This window comes from Schistocerca piceifrons, chromosome X (genome assembly GCF_021461385.2).
Source record: "Schistocerca piceifrons isolate TAMUIC-IGC-003096 chromosome X, iqSchPice1.1, whole genome shotgun sequence".
Lineage (NCBI taxonomy): Eukaryota > Metazoa > Arthropoda > Insecta > Orthoptera > Acrididae > Schistocerca > Schistocerca piceifrons.
This window is the reverse complement of record NC_060149.1, coordinates 632584153-632599763: the sequence shown is the minus strand read 5'-3', so window position 1 is coordinate 632599763 and position 15611 is coordinate 632584153. Positions and strand designations below refer to the sequence as shown.

Here is a 15611-nt window from a genome sequence, read left to right as displayed (position 1 = left end):
TCTTAAAATAAATCCATTTTTTTTTAATCGCCAGTAACAATTTCGATGCAAAATTGATTTTCTTTCATGTATTTGAAGCAAAATTTGGCAAAATGATTTTTTCGGTTTTTCATCTGTATTTCAGTCAATTTATGTGGCACCCATTTTCCACACTTTTAGATCTTTCCCATAGCTTTCAAACGGTCAGAAATTGTTTGTTGTGCAACATTTAGCATTGCTGCCATTCCCTTCTAACTCAAAGTATCATCTTCATTCAATATTGCTTGCAATTCGGCGTCTTCGAACTTTTTTTGGTGGTCTTCCACGTTCTTCATTTCTGACATCAAAATCATTATCTCTGAACCGTCCAAACCATTTTTTGCATGTTGCTTCTGATAGAGCATGATCACCATATGCCTCGACAAGCATTCAATGCGACTCTGCAGCCCTTTTTTTTTTCAAATGAAAACAAAAAATTAATGCTTTCCGCAAATCATCACTTTCTGGTACAAAATTCGAAATTGTTAACACAATGAAAAAACATATGATGTTGTATGTTCCATGACTTGATGTATACTAAATATCTTGGACAGATATCATACCAATCAAACAAAAAACAAAATTAAGGTTCGTTAAGAACAAATGTTCCCTATCGACACATTTGTATCTTGACTCTCATTTCATACCGCTACACCTGGTAAACTCCTCTCTGTCCAGCATCAGCATCTCTCAGTTGAAAATATTTCTAGCCAAAAAGAGTAAAGACAGACTTTACACCCTTACCTTTCTCAAATGCTTCAAATGGCTCTAAGCACTTAACATCTGAGGTCATCAGTCCCTTAGACGTAGAACTACTTAAACCTAACTAGCCCAAGGACATCACACACCTCCATTCCCCGAGGCAGGATTAGAACCTGCGACCGTAGCAGCAGCGCGGTTTCGGACTGAAGCGCCTAGAACCGCTCGGCCACTACGGCAGGCTTACCTTTTTCCTGCAAGCTTGTAATTGAAGGGTAGAGTTTGAGTGTGTCTGTCACTAGTTTCGAGTGGTATTCCGAAAATTTTTCTCAACAGGATAATACAAGCTGTATGGTATCGTCGGTTATTGACCTGTACTTCTACTTTATGCTGTCCGTATGTAGCATTTCGAATATAGTTGTGTAATTAGACCTGATTTTTATAATTAATTACGTAATAAGGACCTATCTTTAATTCACTTTCCCGACGAAAATAAATAAAATACACTAACCTAACCTTTCTTCCCTGCATTTAGACGGTTTGGTGTGTTGGGGAGTGCACTTGGGCTTCCCATCCAGTAGAACCAGGGTTCGAGTGCCAGAAAGGGTACTGCCATTTTTAATTTCCAATCAATTCCTAGTGCCTGTGGAGGTCTAATTCTGTTAGAGGGGGTGCTGTTGGGCTTTCTGTCCAGGAGAACCTGGGTTTGAGTCCTGGGAAGTGTACCGACATTTTGAATTTCCCGCCAATTCGTGGGTGGTGGGTGGGGTGGGATGTCGGCACAGCTCTGGTACAAAGAAATTCGAAATACCTGCCAAAATTTGAAATCCTGAGCGAAATTTGAAATTCCCGCCAATAGTACAGGTGGTGGAGGGGGAGGGCGGACGCGGGGGAGGGGCTGCAGCTCACTTGCAGGCTGAGAAAACCACATGACGTCATCTGGGGTTGGTGGTGTGTGTGGTCTGGGGTGTGGGTGGGCGTGGTCCCGAGGGGGGGAGGGGAATTAATTGATCAATTTCGTTAATTTGGATATCAATTTGATATAAAAACTGCACCCTTGCCCCCACCACCCTACTAATTATGTATCGTGTAGTCGAAATCTAATGGATTTTTTTTGAAATGCTTATTTCGCAATTCGTTCTGATCTTATAATAACTGTAGTGGATGGTAAACTGCAGCATCATCTTCAAGTAGTCTAAGATGACTGACTGGATTGTCTCTTAAATCATTTATAGATCCTAAGACAAGCACAGGGCCTATAGAACCACTTTGGAGATTTCTAGATACCACTTCGGCTTCACTAGACCACTTCCTGACCGTCACCACAAACTGTGACGTTTCTGACAGGAAATCACGATTCCTGTCGCGCAACTGAGACGATAGATCAGGCACGCAATTTAATTGGAAGTCACTTGTAAGAAATGGTGTCAACAGCCTTCTGGAAATCTAGAAATGCTGAATCATGTACAAAAAGATAACCACGATAATACGTCTCGTAGCTATTTTTCGACAGCTTGATGATGTTTTTATTCACACAGTGTGAGAAGTGTTTCGAATTTAAAATTCGTATCTATGTCCCATTATGGAAAGCCAAATTGTACGGAAGCTGTAGCTATAAACAGTGACTGTGAGCGACTATTTGTATATAGAGAGACTTTTGTTAGAAAAATACTTTGTTGGCAACCGCTAGTACAGTACATTCAGCAGAACAGAAGCAAAAGGTAAATATCTAAGGTGTTTTCAGATATTATAAATAAAAGGTACGATAAAAGTATTGATTATCTGGAAATAAAATAAGGTGGATTAGGAGTAAACGTGCTGGCGTCAACGAGCCCATTAGAGACTGAACAAAAATCGCAAATTCCGGAATCAAATCGACCGTTTCCTTTTCAAAGGAAGCATCCCGGAATATGCCTTAACTATTTTTTGGAAAAGACGGTAAATGTGAATGGACTGATGGGGAACTGATCCCCAGTTCCACTAAATGTGAAACCATTATCCTAACAACTGCCCGCAGCTCGTGGTCGTGCGGTAGCGTTCTCGCTTCCCGCGCCCGGGTTCCCGGGTTCGATTCCCGGCGGGGTCAGGGATTTTCTCTGCCTCGTGATGGCTGGGTGTTGTGTGATGTCCTTAGGTTAGTTAGGTTTCAGTAGTTCTAAGTTCTAGGGGACTGATGACCATAGATGTTAAGTCCCATAGTGCTCAGATCCATTTGAACCATTTTTTGAATCCTAACAACTACATTACTTTAGCCATGAAGCTAATCGTCGTAATCGTCCGTTTCCGCCTTGTGCCGTGGTGTAATGGTATATTAAACTGTTAATGGCGATGTTAAGTTCACGACGGTAAGGTAAAGTGGGGAAAAATGCTGCCATAAGCAAAAATTAGTTTACAAAAATGGCTCTGAGCACTATGGGACTTAACTTCTGAGGTCATCAGTCCCCTAGAACTTAGAACTACTTAAACCTAACTAACCTAAGGACATCACACACATCCATGCCCGAGGCAGGATTCGAACCTGCGGCCGTAGCGGTCACGCGGTTCCAAACTGACGCGCTTAGAACCGCACGGCCACACCGGCCGGCAACAAAAATTAGTGTATTGACCCAGTCATAATAAGTAACGTAAAACAAAATGTATGTAAGACTGTCGTAGTTTCGCTTCTTATACTATACTAAATCAATTTAAATGCAAAATACAGTTCAATGAAATTTAGCTTTAGATATCACAAAGCTACAACTGCTCAGTATTGCCCACCTCATGGGGCTGTTATCTGCAGTGGTCGGAGGCTAGTGCGCTTGAGACGGTAAATTTACATTTAATATACATTACAATAAGTAAACAAAGACATCTAAATTATCTACCAGTTCCTGTTAATAAATTAGGGTACTGAGATGTACACGGGGTGGACTAAAATATAGGAACACCTGAAACCCAACACGCAACCATGCATAATACGTTGTAGAAAACCTTTGGCATTCAAAAAAACTTCCAGTCGTTTCGGAACAGATAAATACATGTCCCACATGGTTTCCAAGGGAATCTTATATCACACTTCCTGTAAAATAGTGAAGAGTTTCGGTAACGACGATGGAGGTGAATCACCACAAGGACTTAAAAATCTAGTGATATGGTGACTGTGGTGGCCAGTCACATACGACAAGTTATTCTCGGACTGGACGATGCGAACTGAGTGAGCATGGACCCTTTCGTATTGGAACACATTATCACCATTTGTTAAAGAACATTGTACCATGGGACTAACCTCATCAGCCAAATTGTCACATAATCCTCGACTGTAATACCATCTTGCCGAGCAACCATGGGGCCCATGCAGTATCACTATATGGCTGCCCAAATCATCATCGAATCCCCACCATGTTTCACTCTTGAGACGTAAACTCGGCCAGAAGTTGGGAACAATGTGCAGCAAAATCCATCAAAATAAATTACTTTCTTCCATTGCTCCATAGTCGAGGCTTTATGGCTTCGGCTCCACGTTATCCTATTACGGAAATTGGAATCACTTATGTGTGGCTTTGGAAATCCAGCTTACCCTGCAATTCCCTGCTTATGGAGCTCCCTTCGTATTGTTTGATGCTAACAGGATTCGCGAGTGCCAGTCCAAATCCTCTTCACTGACCGTCTGTAGAGATCACTCAAAACACACTACGCCCACCTTGCGACTTATTGGATGATGTTTTCCGCTTTCCCTGCTGCGGTGTATATCATTGATATGGTGCCTCTTGACTCACCCACCACACGAGTACCGATAGTTTTCCCACTTCGAATTCAGTTAGCTCCGACATAGTGCAACCACAACTACATAAAACACTGTTATGACCACGACTGGCATTTGCAACGTAGTGAGGACATTGCACAAGTGCTGTTCGCAGTCAAATACAATAGAGCTTCCGACAAACTTTGCTAGCATGTGCATTTTTGTTCAAAAATTTATTTCTCGTGGCGTTTTCATATTTTTGTCCAACCCTTATATTTAATCGATAACATGGAATGTATAATCAGTTTCATTTTACGATTGTAACAATATTTGGAAATTGGAAATTTGTGGCAATATCTTATGAGAACAAACTGCTAAGGTCATAGGTGCGTAAGCTTACACACTACTTAACCTAACTTACACTAAGGACATCACACTCACCCATTAACAAAAATTTAGATTTTTCATATTCTTGGACAGTCATGCAAACATAGTGATGGGGTGTCTTCTCCATTACATGACGATTCCAAGCAGAGCAACGTACATACCTGTACCACAATTCTTTGTCGTTATCTACATCTCCAAAGATGCAACGTAAATCATTAGATTCATTATTACTACACGTGTAGGGTGAAATGAAAATCCGTTAAAATTTGAAAATTCAGTACTTCACAGAATAATTTATATCTACATCTACATCTACATCTACATGATTACTCTGCAATTCACATTTAAGTGCTTGGCAGAGGGTTCATCGAACCACAATCATACTATCTCTCTACCATTCCACTCCCGAACAGCGCGCGGGTAAAACGAACACCTAAACCTTTCTGATCGAGCTCTGATTTCTCTTATTTTATTTTGATGATCATTCCTACCTATGTAGGTTGGCCTCAGCAAAATATTTTCGCATTCGGAAGAGAAAGTTGGTTACTGAAATTTCGTAAATAGATCTCGCCGCGACGAAAAACGTCTTTGCTTTAATGACTTCCATCCCAACTCGCGTATCATATCTGCCACACTCTCTCCTCTATTACGTGATAATATAAAACGAGCTGCCCTTTTTTGCACCCTTTCGATGTCCTCCGTCAATCCCACCTGGTAAGGATACCACACCGCACAGCAATATTCTAACACAGGACGAACGAGTGTAGTGTAAGCTGTCTCTTAAGTGGACTTTTTGCATCTTCTAAGTGTCCTGCCAATGAAACGCAACCTTTGGCTCGCCTTCCCCACAATATTATCTATGTGGTCTTTCCAACTGAAGTTGTTCGTAATTTTAACATAATATAGGGTGGTAAAAATTGCTTCACATTCTGGAAATGATATGAGATTATATTGAAACCAGAATGTGCACAAAATGACCAACATATAGCGTTAATATGATGTAAAAGCAGTAATTAGCATTAAAAATGATTGTAAGCAAAGACGATGTTGTTCTAACAAATGGTCAGTATGTTGGCTGTCATTTCTAAGACGAAGCTGACGAACCTTTTGGCGAACAGTTTCACAGGATTAAAAAAACTGTTATATATCGTTTATTTCTTAGTCCCGGTTGCAAAGTTTTACAACATGACGAGTTTTAATCTTGCTGGATTATCTTCAGCTCAATGGCGTTGCGTAAGCAACCCGTCGTTCGTAAATCTGAACTTCATGTCAGAATATAGTACATTAGAATATAGTATTCTGGTAATATGTGGTTCCGTTACAGACACGACGGGTAACACACGCGCAGCTACGTAGATCTGGAAATTATGGAGGAAGATCGAAACTCGTCATTATAATAACGATGTGCATCTGGGTGTAAAAAACTGAACGACATACAAGAGGTATTCAGATATTAATACAGTTGCTGAATTCTCTCACGACGAATACGAGTGTGCCCGATGTAGTGAATTTTGTAAGTATAGGACTACAGGAGACTAAATCAGGTCCACAAATGAAATATTTATTTTCCCGACTGTGATTCAATCAGACAACGCTGACGTCGCCAGGGCATTGGACCCTAAGTGCCAGACCGGATGGCTGGACAGTCGGTGAGCGGCCCTGCTTCACCGGGTCCAGCGCAGCACCGCGGTAACCTTTCCTCGGCCGCTCAGTCATCGGCGCATTATTTATCCGTCACAGTGGCCTGCTTAGCAGCGCCGAAACCAGATAAGGACGCCGATAGGCGGCGGATCGGTTGCAAGACGCTTGTTACTTGTCTCCAGCGCCGTCACGACCTGCTGCCTGCTGCGCAAGTGGATTTGGAGCAGTCGGCGGCCAGCGGCCGGCGGCCGCCGCGGGGACACACACGCGGCGCATTTGCACGTTCACGTTCATTGAAGCGAACGTGAAAACTCCCGTTTAGTTGTACGCATCACAAAGCACATATCAGTAATGCACCCTCAGATGAAGCTATCATGGCCTCGAGTGCTAGAAGGAAAGTTGCGCTTCATACTTTCTCTGTGGCCGCTGCATATAAGACAAATTGTTTCCATCTGTCAAGCATGTCTACAGAAAGTGATGATTTAAAAAAAAAAAAAAAGTCGCAGCGTCGTTTCCTTTTTAATTTCCACCACTGTGGTCTATACTCTTAAAATAAAACGGTTCAAATGGCTCTAAGCACTATGAGAGTTAACATCTGAGGTCATCAGTCCCCTAGACTTAGAACTACTTAAACCTAACTAACCTAAGGACATCACACACATCCATGCCCGAGGCAGGCTTCGAACCTGTGGCCGTAGCAGCAGCGTGGTTCCGTACTCAAGCACCTAGAACGGTCTTAAAATAAAGCATACTTCTTTAATGCATACATGCAGATTCCGGGCCTGGGTTTCAGGCAGGATCGCGCTGTTGCTACGGTCACAGGTTCGAATCCTGCCTCGGGCATGGCTGTGTGTGATGTCCTTACGTTAGTTAGGTTTAAGTAGTTGTAAGTCTATAGTACGGATGACCTCAGATGTTAAGTCCCATAGTGATTGGAGCCATTTCAGGCAGGATCCTTATTTTCGTTCGATGCTGAGGTACTATTCCTAGACAGTTGGGGAGCCTCTGCAATGCTGTTCGAATTTAAGGGGAGTAGCAAGTTGGATGTGGTGTGAATGGGGAACTTGGGCTGAGAAGAGGGAAGTGCTGGGGTAGTGGGTAGTGAATGTGCCTAGTGAGCAGAAAACCCGGGTTCGAATCCCAGCATTGGTACAAATTTTCGTTCCTCGCTTCAGTGAGAATACATACTTCATACATGTTTCAACCTTGAAAAGGTCTGTGTAACCATACAGTTTCACTTACTTCTTTAATAATTATTAAGTTTTTTCCTGTTGTGAGAAGGTACAGCTTCTGTTCATATTCTTCAATTGGAAAACTCACAGCCAGCCGCTGTAGCCGTGAGGTTCTACGCGCTTCAGTTTGGAACTGCGCGACCGCTACGGTCGAAGGTTCGAATCCTGCCTTGGGCATGGATGTGTGTTATGTAGGCCTACTTAGGTTAGTTAGGTTTAAGTAGTTCTAACTTCTAGGGGACTGATGACCTCAGATGATAAGTCCCATAGTGCTCAGAGCCATTTGAACCATTTTTGAAAGACTCACGAGTACTTTCCCATATTCTGCCGCCTTTCCCGTCTAAATCAGTTTTTCGTAAGGAAGCAGTGACGCCCAAGTATTTAGGAGAAATTACAATATTTCGAACAAAGAAATGATTTGTTTTAAACATTAAAGAGATAGTTATCTTACAGGGATGTCTCAGATTTCATGCTGAAATAGCGAAGCACGTCACTTCGGGAACTGAAGAAATATCAGTATAAAAAGGGCAAAGAGGAAATGTAGCTTTCTGCTCTACCACGCGCTCATCACGAACACTGTGTACATTATTGAGATCAGGTAGATCCCTTTACTGATACGACTTCACTGCGAATGCCGCATGAATGTGTCACTCAACGAATGTACATTTCATCAAGACTCCATATTACAGCTCGACACGATTGTACAGCAGTTAATACCACTGTTATTACTGTTGCTCTCCGAAGATACTTGATACGTTTAAGTGAAAAAACTGTCTGACGGAAGATTAGAAGAACGGAAAGAAACTGACTAGGCGCGATAGAGTGTGAGTAGACATATCAGCCGGCCGGAGTGGCCGAGCGGTTCTAGGCGCTACAGTCTAGAACCGCGCGACCGCTACGGTCGCAGGTTCGAATCCTGCCTCGGGCATGGATGTGTGTGATGTCCTTAGGTTAGTTAGGTTTAAGTAGTTCTAAGTTCTAGGGGACTGATGACCTCAGAAGTTAAGTCCCATAGTGCTCAGAGCCATTTGAACCATTTTTTTTAGACATATCGTCTGACCTGCTGTACGGTTACGCTAACACCGCTCCCCAGCGGCTTACGTTCTCGTATGATATTCCCCCGTAAAACTTGGAACCTCAAGTTCTTTAAAATACTTGTGAAGCGTGTCGCATTAGTGGAGCATTCGTCACATGTAAGTACGTACTATAACCATGTGAAGCACAACAAACATTGGTGATCCGTTGGGTGTATGCTTCCCTCGGTTTCCACATGCTGCGACAGCACGTGTTCCGCGATTGATACACTCAGCCCTCGGGGCCATATATTCAGGCATCTCGCTGAGAAGTCTTGGAGTGCTGAAGCCTCACAAGTCTGAAGATGAGTACTGGTTTTCAACAAGCAAACCGCTTGAGAGAGCTTTTGCTCGCACGTCACAACAAGTTCATTAATAATTATTGTAATAATAGATCGAAATTACGACCAAAACAGAACCTTATAATCATTCATGCCGTCACTCAAGTAACACTAAGCTTTCTGTTGCCACCATGGCATCATTTGACAGAGTCATTCTTCTAATTCGTTATTTGCTGTGCGTGATTTTCCATTGTTTACAGAGCTGTGACTGCCGGCCCTATAACCTGTACAAGGTGAATAGTTTAAGCACCATCTGCCTCAGTGCTTTCTCGATAATTGTTTAAGTGAGGTTCTTGTATCAATACCTGAGTATCTATTTGTAAAATTCCATTTATAACATATTCACATAGCTTTGTAGTCTCCCCACCTTTCTATTAGTAACTTGATCACAATCCCTGTGATTAAGCTAGAGGCAAAGGATAATTACACCTGCAAGTATAAGAAGACGCTGATGCTTGGGTCAAGGTCCGGACAGGAAGCTGTAAAGTGGTTGCCCATTTCAACAAGAGCAAACAGCGCCAGGGGATCTATTACACCGGGATCAACAGTCTTCTTGTGCGCAAAGATCTGAAGGAGCTCCAGGCTTTCGTGGTCAAAATAAATTACTATGAAACATTTATGCTGCATTCTGTGCAGATATCATATCACATTAACTGTCATAAAAAAACGGGACTCAAATTAAAGTCGGTTGTGTGTACAAAATGTCAGGTAGCGTTCTTGATGCTACAAAAGATTTCGATATCTATTCTCTTGGTGGCGACATGTACCCGAGAGAAACGTTTATTCCTGGTGCAGAAGTTAGAAGTTTCGCAATTCTAGGCAGGCCATATCCTGTCACATAAGTTCTATGATGACATGGAACAATCGACTGGATATGGAACTAAAAAGCCGGCCCTTGTGGCCGAGCGGTTCTAGGCGCTTCAGTCCGGAACCGCGCTGCTGCTACGGTCGCAGGTTCGAATCCTGCCTCGGGCATGGATGTGTGTGATGTCCTTAGGTTAGTTAGGTTTAAGTAGTTCTAAGTCTAGGGGACTGATGACCTCAGATGTTAAGTCCCATAGCGCTCAGAGCCCCCTTTGCAACTAAAACACTGAGAGCGGGACAGGTGAATTATAGCCAAACAGTAAACTGGCTATTATTTACGGTATCAAAAATTACATGCTTTCTTACATGGAGAAAAGTTCCGACAGGTAACGGTCCACAAGCAACTATTTTAGATTTTTGGCCCTCAAACAAATGTACCAGATAAAACACTGCTGCGGACAGAGTCGTGTGCGAAGTCTTTGAGCATTTGCGATTATTAATCCAATACTGGCCTACCGCTCAGCACACCTCGTTGCGTCTCCCAACGAGTTTAAAATCATCGTGGAAACAGTAGGAACGAGATGAAAAATTTCCTTGTGATATGCTGGAAAATGGATAGACTTACAGACCAAGAATTTGCATCCTACTCTACGTAGATAGATCACAGTGTATGATCATCCGCACTGACGGTACGTAGAGACTGGTGGAACAAACGAGGGGTTTCTGAGGTCGACGACGGTGGACTTCAAGAAGTGAACGGCTAACCAGAACAAGTTCAAGGAATAGCAAAGTCACCTTAAACATATACTGACAGTCTAGGTAGCAATCCGAAAAACGTAAAACAGAGAAGGTCAGAACTCACCTGATTAATGGCGTGTACTTGATGTTTCAGTAAGCTACCAAGACTGACAGGCCAGTCTCGCGTCAGTGGACGGCCTCACGGGACATGCTGTGGCTGCGGGGGCGCTTGACACGGCAGCAATCTGCAGCTGGAGTATGTAGCCCGAATGTCTCCGACCTCAATATCGATGCTCAGGCTGGACGGGGAACCCGAACCACTTTCGGATGTTAATTAGGACCCGTAGTTCAGCAAAATTGTGTATTATGTGCGATTCGGTTGGCCAGAGCACCTGCCCAAAGTTACGGGTCCACCATTAAAAACTTATTTTTCGATAAGCAACAGATTAAATGTCAATCAAGAGCTGCTTCTACTGACCGCAGAAGAGTCGGAGCGCAGGGTTCCAGTCTTCTGGTCTCGCATCATGATGAGATTAAGACGAGACACTTAGAGGATGAAGGCTTTGGCGAGAGGTCATGTTTAATCTCCATGACCTACTCCAAGTTAGCGCTGGGACTGTGAACAGCGACTTTGCTGCTCCGTTCAGGCGGGCTTACCTTAGGTGTTCACTTTAACTTTCTAGTCAATGATGGGATATCATTAATAGTTTCAGTAGCTACATAGCAGGTGTTAGTAACGATATTTGCCACATAAGGGGTACAACACACCATCGTATACGACAATGCTCCACAGTTCACATTGGGCGATTCCCACTCCTTCTGCGAAAGGAATACGAAGCATAATACAACTTATTTCTAGTCCCATTTATCTTGCGCTGAACTCAGCAGTAGAGTGGTTGGTCAGACCATTTGATCCTCAGAGGAACAAAATGATGACAATAATGACGATTCCTAAGGAAGAACCGACTTGCTTCCTCATTCCGTACAGATCCACTCCTATACGCGACCGATTTCTAACTGATACGCTTCTCGGTCTCAGTCTGTGAAATTTAAATGAAGTTACGTCCCCGACGCTATCTCAACAGAGACCAAATAGCTACTTGAGAGCTACGCCTCCCAGTCGGCCATGGTCGAGTATCCAGTGTCCTAATCTTCCACACACTATTCGCATAAGCTACACGGCTCCACCTCCGGCGAGCTATGGTTCCGTTCTCTACCGACGCTGTAGTCCCATAATGTTGTGTTCATCTGCGCAGAAAGAAAAGGTCGCTTCTCTTGACTCGTAACTGACAAGACCAGACAAGATGTGCTCATGATTACGAACTCTGTTTGGTTGTGTATTGTTGTTTAAGGCGATTCTGGTTGCTCATGGGTACTGATTAGAAATTGCGATACTTGCCGTAGTAACATTCACTCTCTAATATGATGTCGGCTACGTCGTTCGTATCAGCGACGTGCCTGGTTGGTAAATGATATAATCGTACGCTGAGGCTAAAAAAGCCAAGGGATACCTCCTAATATCGTGTCGGAACTCGTTTTGCCCAGCGTACTGCAGCAACTCGACCTGGTATGGACTCAACAAGTTGTAGGAAATCCCCTGCAGAAATATTGAGCCGTGCTGGCTCTACAGTCGCGCGGTAATTGAGAAAATGTTGCAGGTGCAGAATTTTGTGGACGAACTGGCCTCTTTATGTCCCATAAATGTTCTACGAGATTCATGTCGAGTGATGTTGGCGGCCAAATCACTCGCTCGAATTGTCCAGAATGTTCTTCAAAGAAATCACGAAAAACTGTGGCCCAGTGACATTGCGTATCGTCATTTTTAAAAATTCTTTCGTTGTTTGGTAACGTGAAGTCCATGAATGGCTACAAATGGTCGCCAGGTGGCCGAACATAACCATTTGGACCAGAGCACCCAGTCCATTCTATGTAAAAACAGCCCACACCATTATGGACCCACCACCAGCTTGCACAATGCCTTGTTGAGAATTTCTAGGGTACAACCGATACGGTCTTGGGACCAGGAGAGGCGCTGCAGGCGATGTCATGCTGTTAGCAAAGGCACTCACCTCTGTCGTCTGCTGCGATAGCACATTAACGCCAAATTCCGCAGCATTCTCCAAGCGGTTAGGTTCGTCGCACGCCCCATGTTGTTTCTGATAATTACTTGACGCAGTGTTGCTTGTCTGCTAACCTTGACAACTGCACGGATACGCTGCTGCTCTCGGTAGTTGAGTGAAAGTCTTCGATCACTGTGTTGTCCGTGGTGAGAAGTAATGCCTGAAATTTGGTATTTTTTTCACACTCTTGACACTGTGGATCTCGGAATACTGAATATCCTAACGATTTACGAAATGGAATGTCCCATGCATCTAGCTCCAACTCTGTTAATTCCTGTCGTGGCGTCATAATCACGTCGGAAGCCTTTTGACATGTATTACCTGAGTACAAATGACTTCTCTGTCAATGCACGGTCCTTTTATACCTTGCGTACGCGATACTACCTTCACGTGTATACGTTCATATCGCTGTCCCATGACTTTTGTCAGCTCAGTGTATGGCGGCATTGTACGAGAGACCGCGTCTGGGATGTTCGACCGTTAGGTGCAAATGTATCTATTATATGCCACTTCCTTGTCTTGCGCTTCCGATGAAGATTAGATGTATTACAATGACAACACCTACATCCAATAGCGAGTGAAGAAAATGTGCGGACCGGCCAGGAACCTAAACCGGGGGCACACGATGTAGAGGCGTCAACTTTATCCACTAGACCACGAGCTGCTGACTGCCTAGCTTGTCTAATACTGCAGCACAAAAACGTTATTCGCATAGGACGTGCATGAACCTTCCATCCGTATCGAGGGGGGTCAGCAGATTAACCAGCAGGATTACAGAAGATGAATGGAATCATGTTGTTCGGTTCTGATGCTAAATCAGTCAATAAGTTCATTCTTCTCAGGACTGTTTTATCTTTGTAAACTATCGAAAGCTGAATGGGTGATTATGCATTACTGGGCCAAAGAATGGGTAATAATTCTAAAACCATGACCAAAACTGAAAAAAAGGTCGTAGTCCTGGTATCTGAGCTAGTCGGTCCGCTATAGGAATGTTCGACCTCTTTAACTCCGCTCGTAGAAACAGTTGGCTGCCTAATTAGATTGATGCATTCCAAATCTAATTCTGCTGTGGGCGACCCGTCAGGCTAGGCGAGCGAAGAAAATACCGCGTTTTTGGTTCAAATGGCTCTGAGCACTATGGGACTCAACTGCGGTGGTCATCAGTCCCCTAGAACTTAGAACTACTTAAACCTAACTAACCTAAGGACATCATACACATCCATGCCCGAGGCAGGATTCGAACCTGCGACCGTAGCAGTCATCGCGTTTTTCATGACAAATAAAAACTTGTGTTATACTAAGATGGTACCTGTTCTTTCTTCTCTATTAGCAATTTCAAACATACGGTAGGTACGATAAGCAATTACATCTCTATCATTAAAACTTTCAAGGCCAGGTACATTAGACACTCCACTACCACCTCTCACTATGGCAACTGTGAACCATCCATTTCCATGTGAGAATGTGTCATTAATATCCAAGCTAAAATTAAGTGTACATCCAAGAAATATACAAGGTCCATCGATGAGAGCGTGGGCTGCAACACTCTTCACTGGGATACGATTCTTCTTGTCTCCTGATGTTGTGGTGAGTTCAATGTTTTCTATATTTTTGAAAACTGTTGTGCGACGAGTGTCTAATGTACCTGGCCTTGAACGTTTTAATGATAGAGATTTAATTGCTTATCGTACCTACCATATGTTTGAAATTGCTAATAAAGACTTTGGTAAATCTGCTTATGATTCTTCGGAAAGAACAGATACCATCGGTGACCATGCAGGTCGTTAGAATGAAATTACAGAAAAATGAACCCCCTTGGCTGCTTACGGGCGTTGACATCTGTCAACGGGGACTGATGAAAATGTGTGCCCCGACCGGGACTCTAACCCGAGATCTCCTGCTTACATGGCAGACGCTCTATCCACCTAAGCCACCGAAGACGCAGAGGATAGCACGACTGCAGGGATTTAACTCTGGCACGCCTCCCACGAAACCCACATTCTCGACGTATTGTGCCGCACTACATTTGTAGTGCCCCCGCCCACTATACTCATTACTCGCGGCGCGTTGCCGATTCTCGTAAGAGTTCGGGCACTGTTTGTGCATTTGCACAGAAGAAGAAGATGGCCAAGTGGGAATCGGCAACGCGCCGCGAGTAATGAGTATAATGGGCGGGGGCACTACGAATGTAGAGCGGCACAATACGTTGAGAATGTGGGTTTCGCGGGAGGCGTGCCAGAGATAAATCTCTGCAGTCGCGCTATCTTCTGTGTCCTCGGTGGCTCAGGTGGACAGAGCGTCTGCCATGTAAGTAGGAGATCCCGGGTTCGAGTCCCGGTCGGGGCACACATTCTCATCAGTCCCCGTTGACGGATGTCAACGCCTGTAAGCAGCCAAGGGTGTTCATTTCATTGTAAATACTTGTGTTCTTTGCATTCTGGTCATAAAATTTTGAAAAGCCTACTCATCAATGGCGCAAAATTAATGCTTCAGAGATCTAGCGAGACAGACTATTAAGCGTCGGACCACGACATTTACAGATAGTCTCATATCACCGGATGAGGCTGCAGCCTAAATAAAATCAATGCTTTACTAACATTTATTTTAACTTACTGTTAGCAACAAATCATGAAAGGTGAGAGACAAGTTACATAATCCAGGACATTAAGAAATATTTCGCACTGTCCTATTAAGTATGTACTATTGTCTTTATTAAGCAGCTCTAAAATTTAACTAATATTTACTATTATAGTGAGATGTTCACATTTGAAGTAGCAGCTGCAATTTGTCGTTTTAAGGTTTTGTAAAACTCAATTACAGACTGTAAAGTTTAGCCA

At 43.5% G+C, this 15611-nt stretch overlaps 1 non-coding gene across 1 annotated transcript; it reads left to right on the top strand.

Moving 5' to 3' along the window:
* Nucleotides 1–15046: 15046 nt before the first annotated feature.
* On the top strand, nucleotides 15047–15120 carry Trnat-ugu. The gene has a single exon. It is a non-coding gene; the product is annotated as a tRNA-Thr (tRNA).
* Nucleotides 15121–15611: the final 491 nt, after the last annotated feature.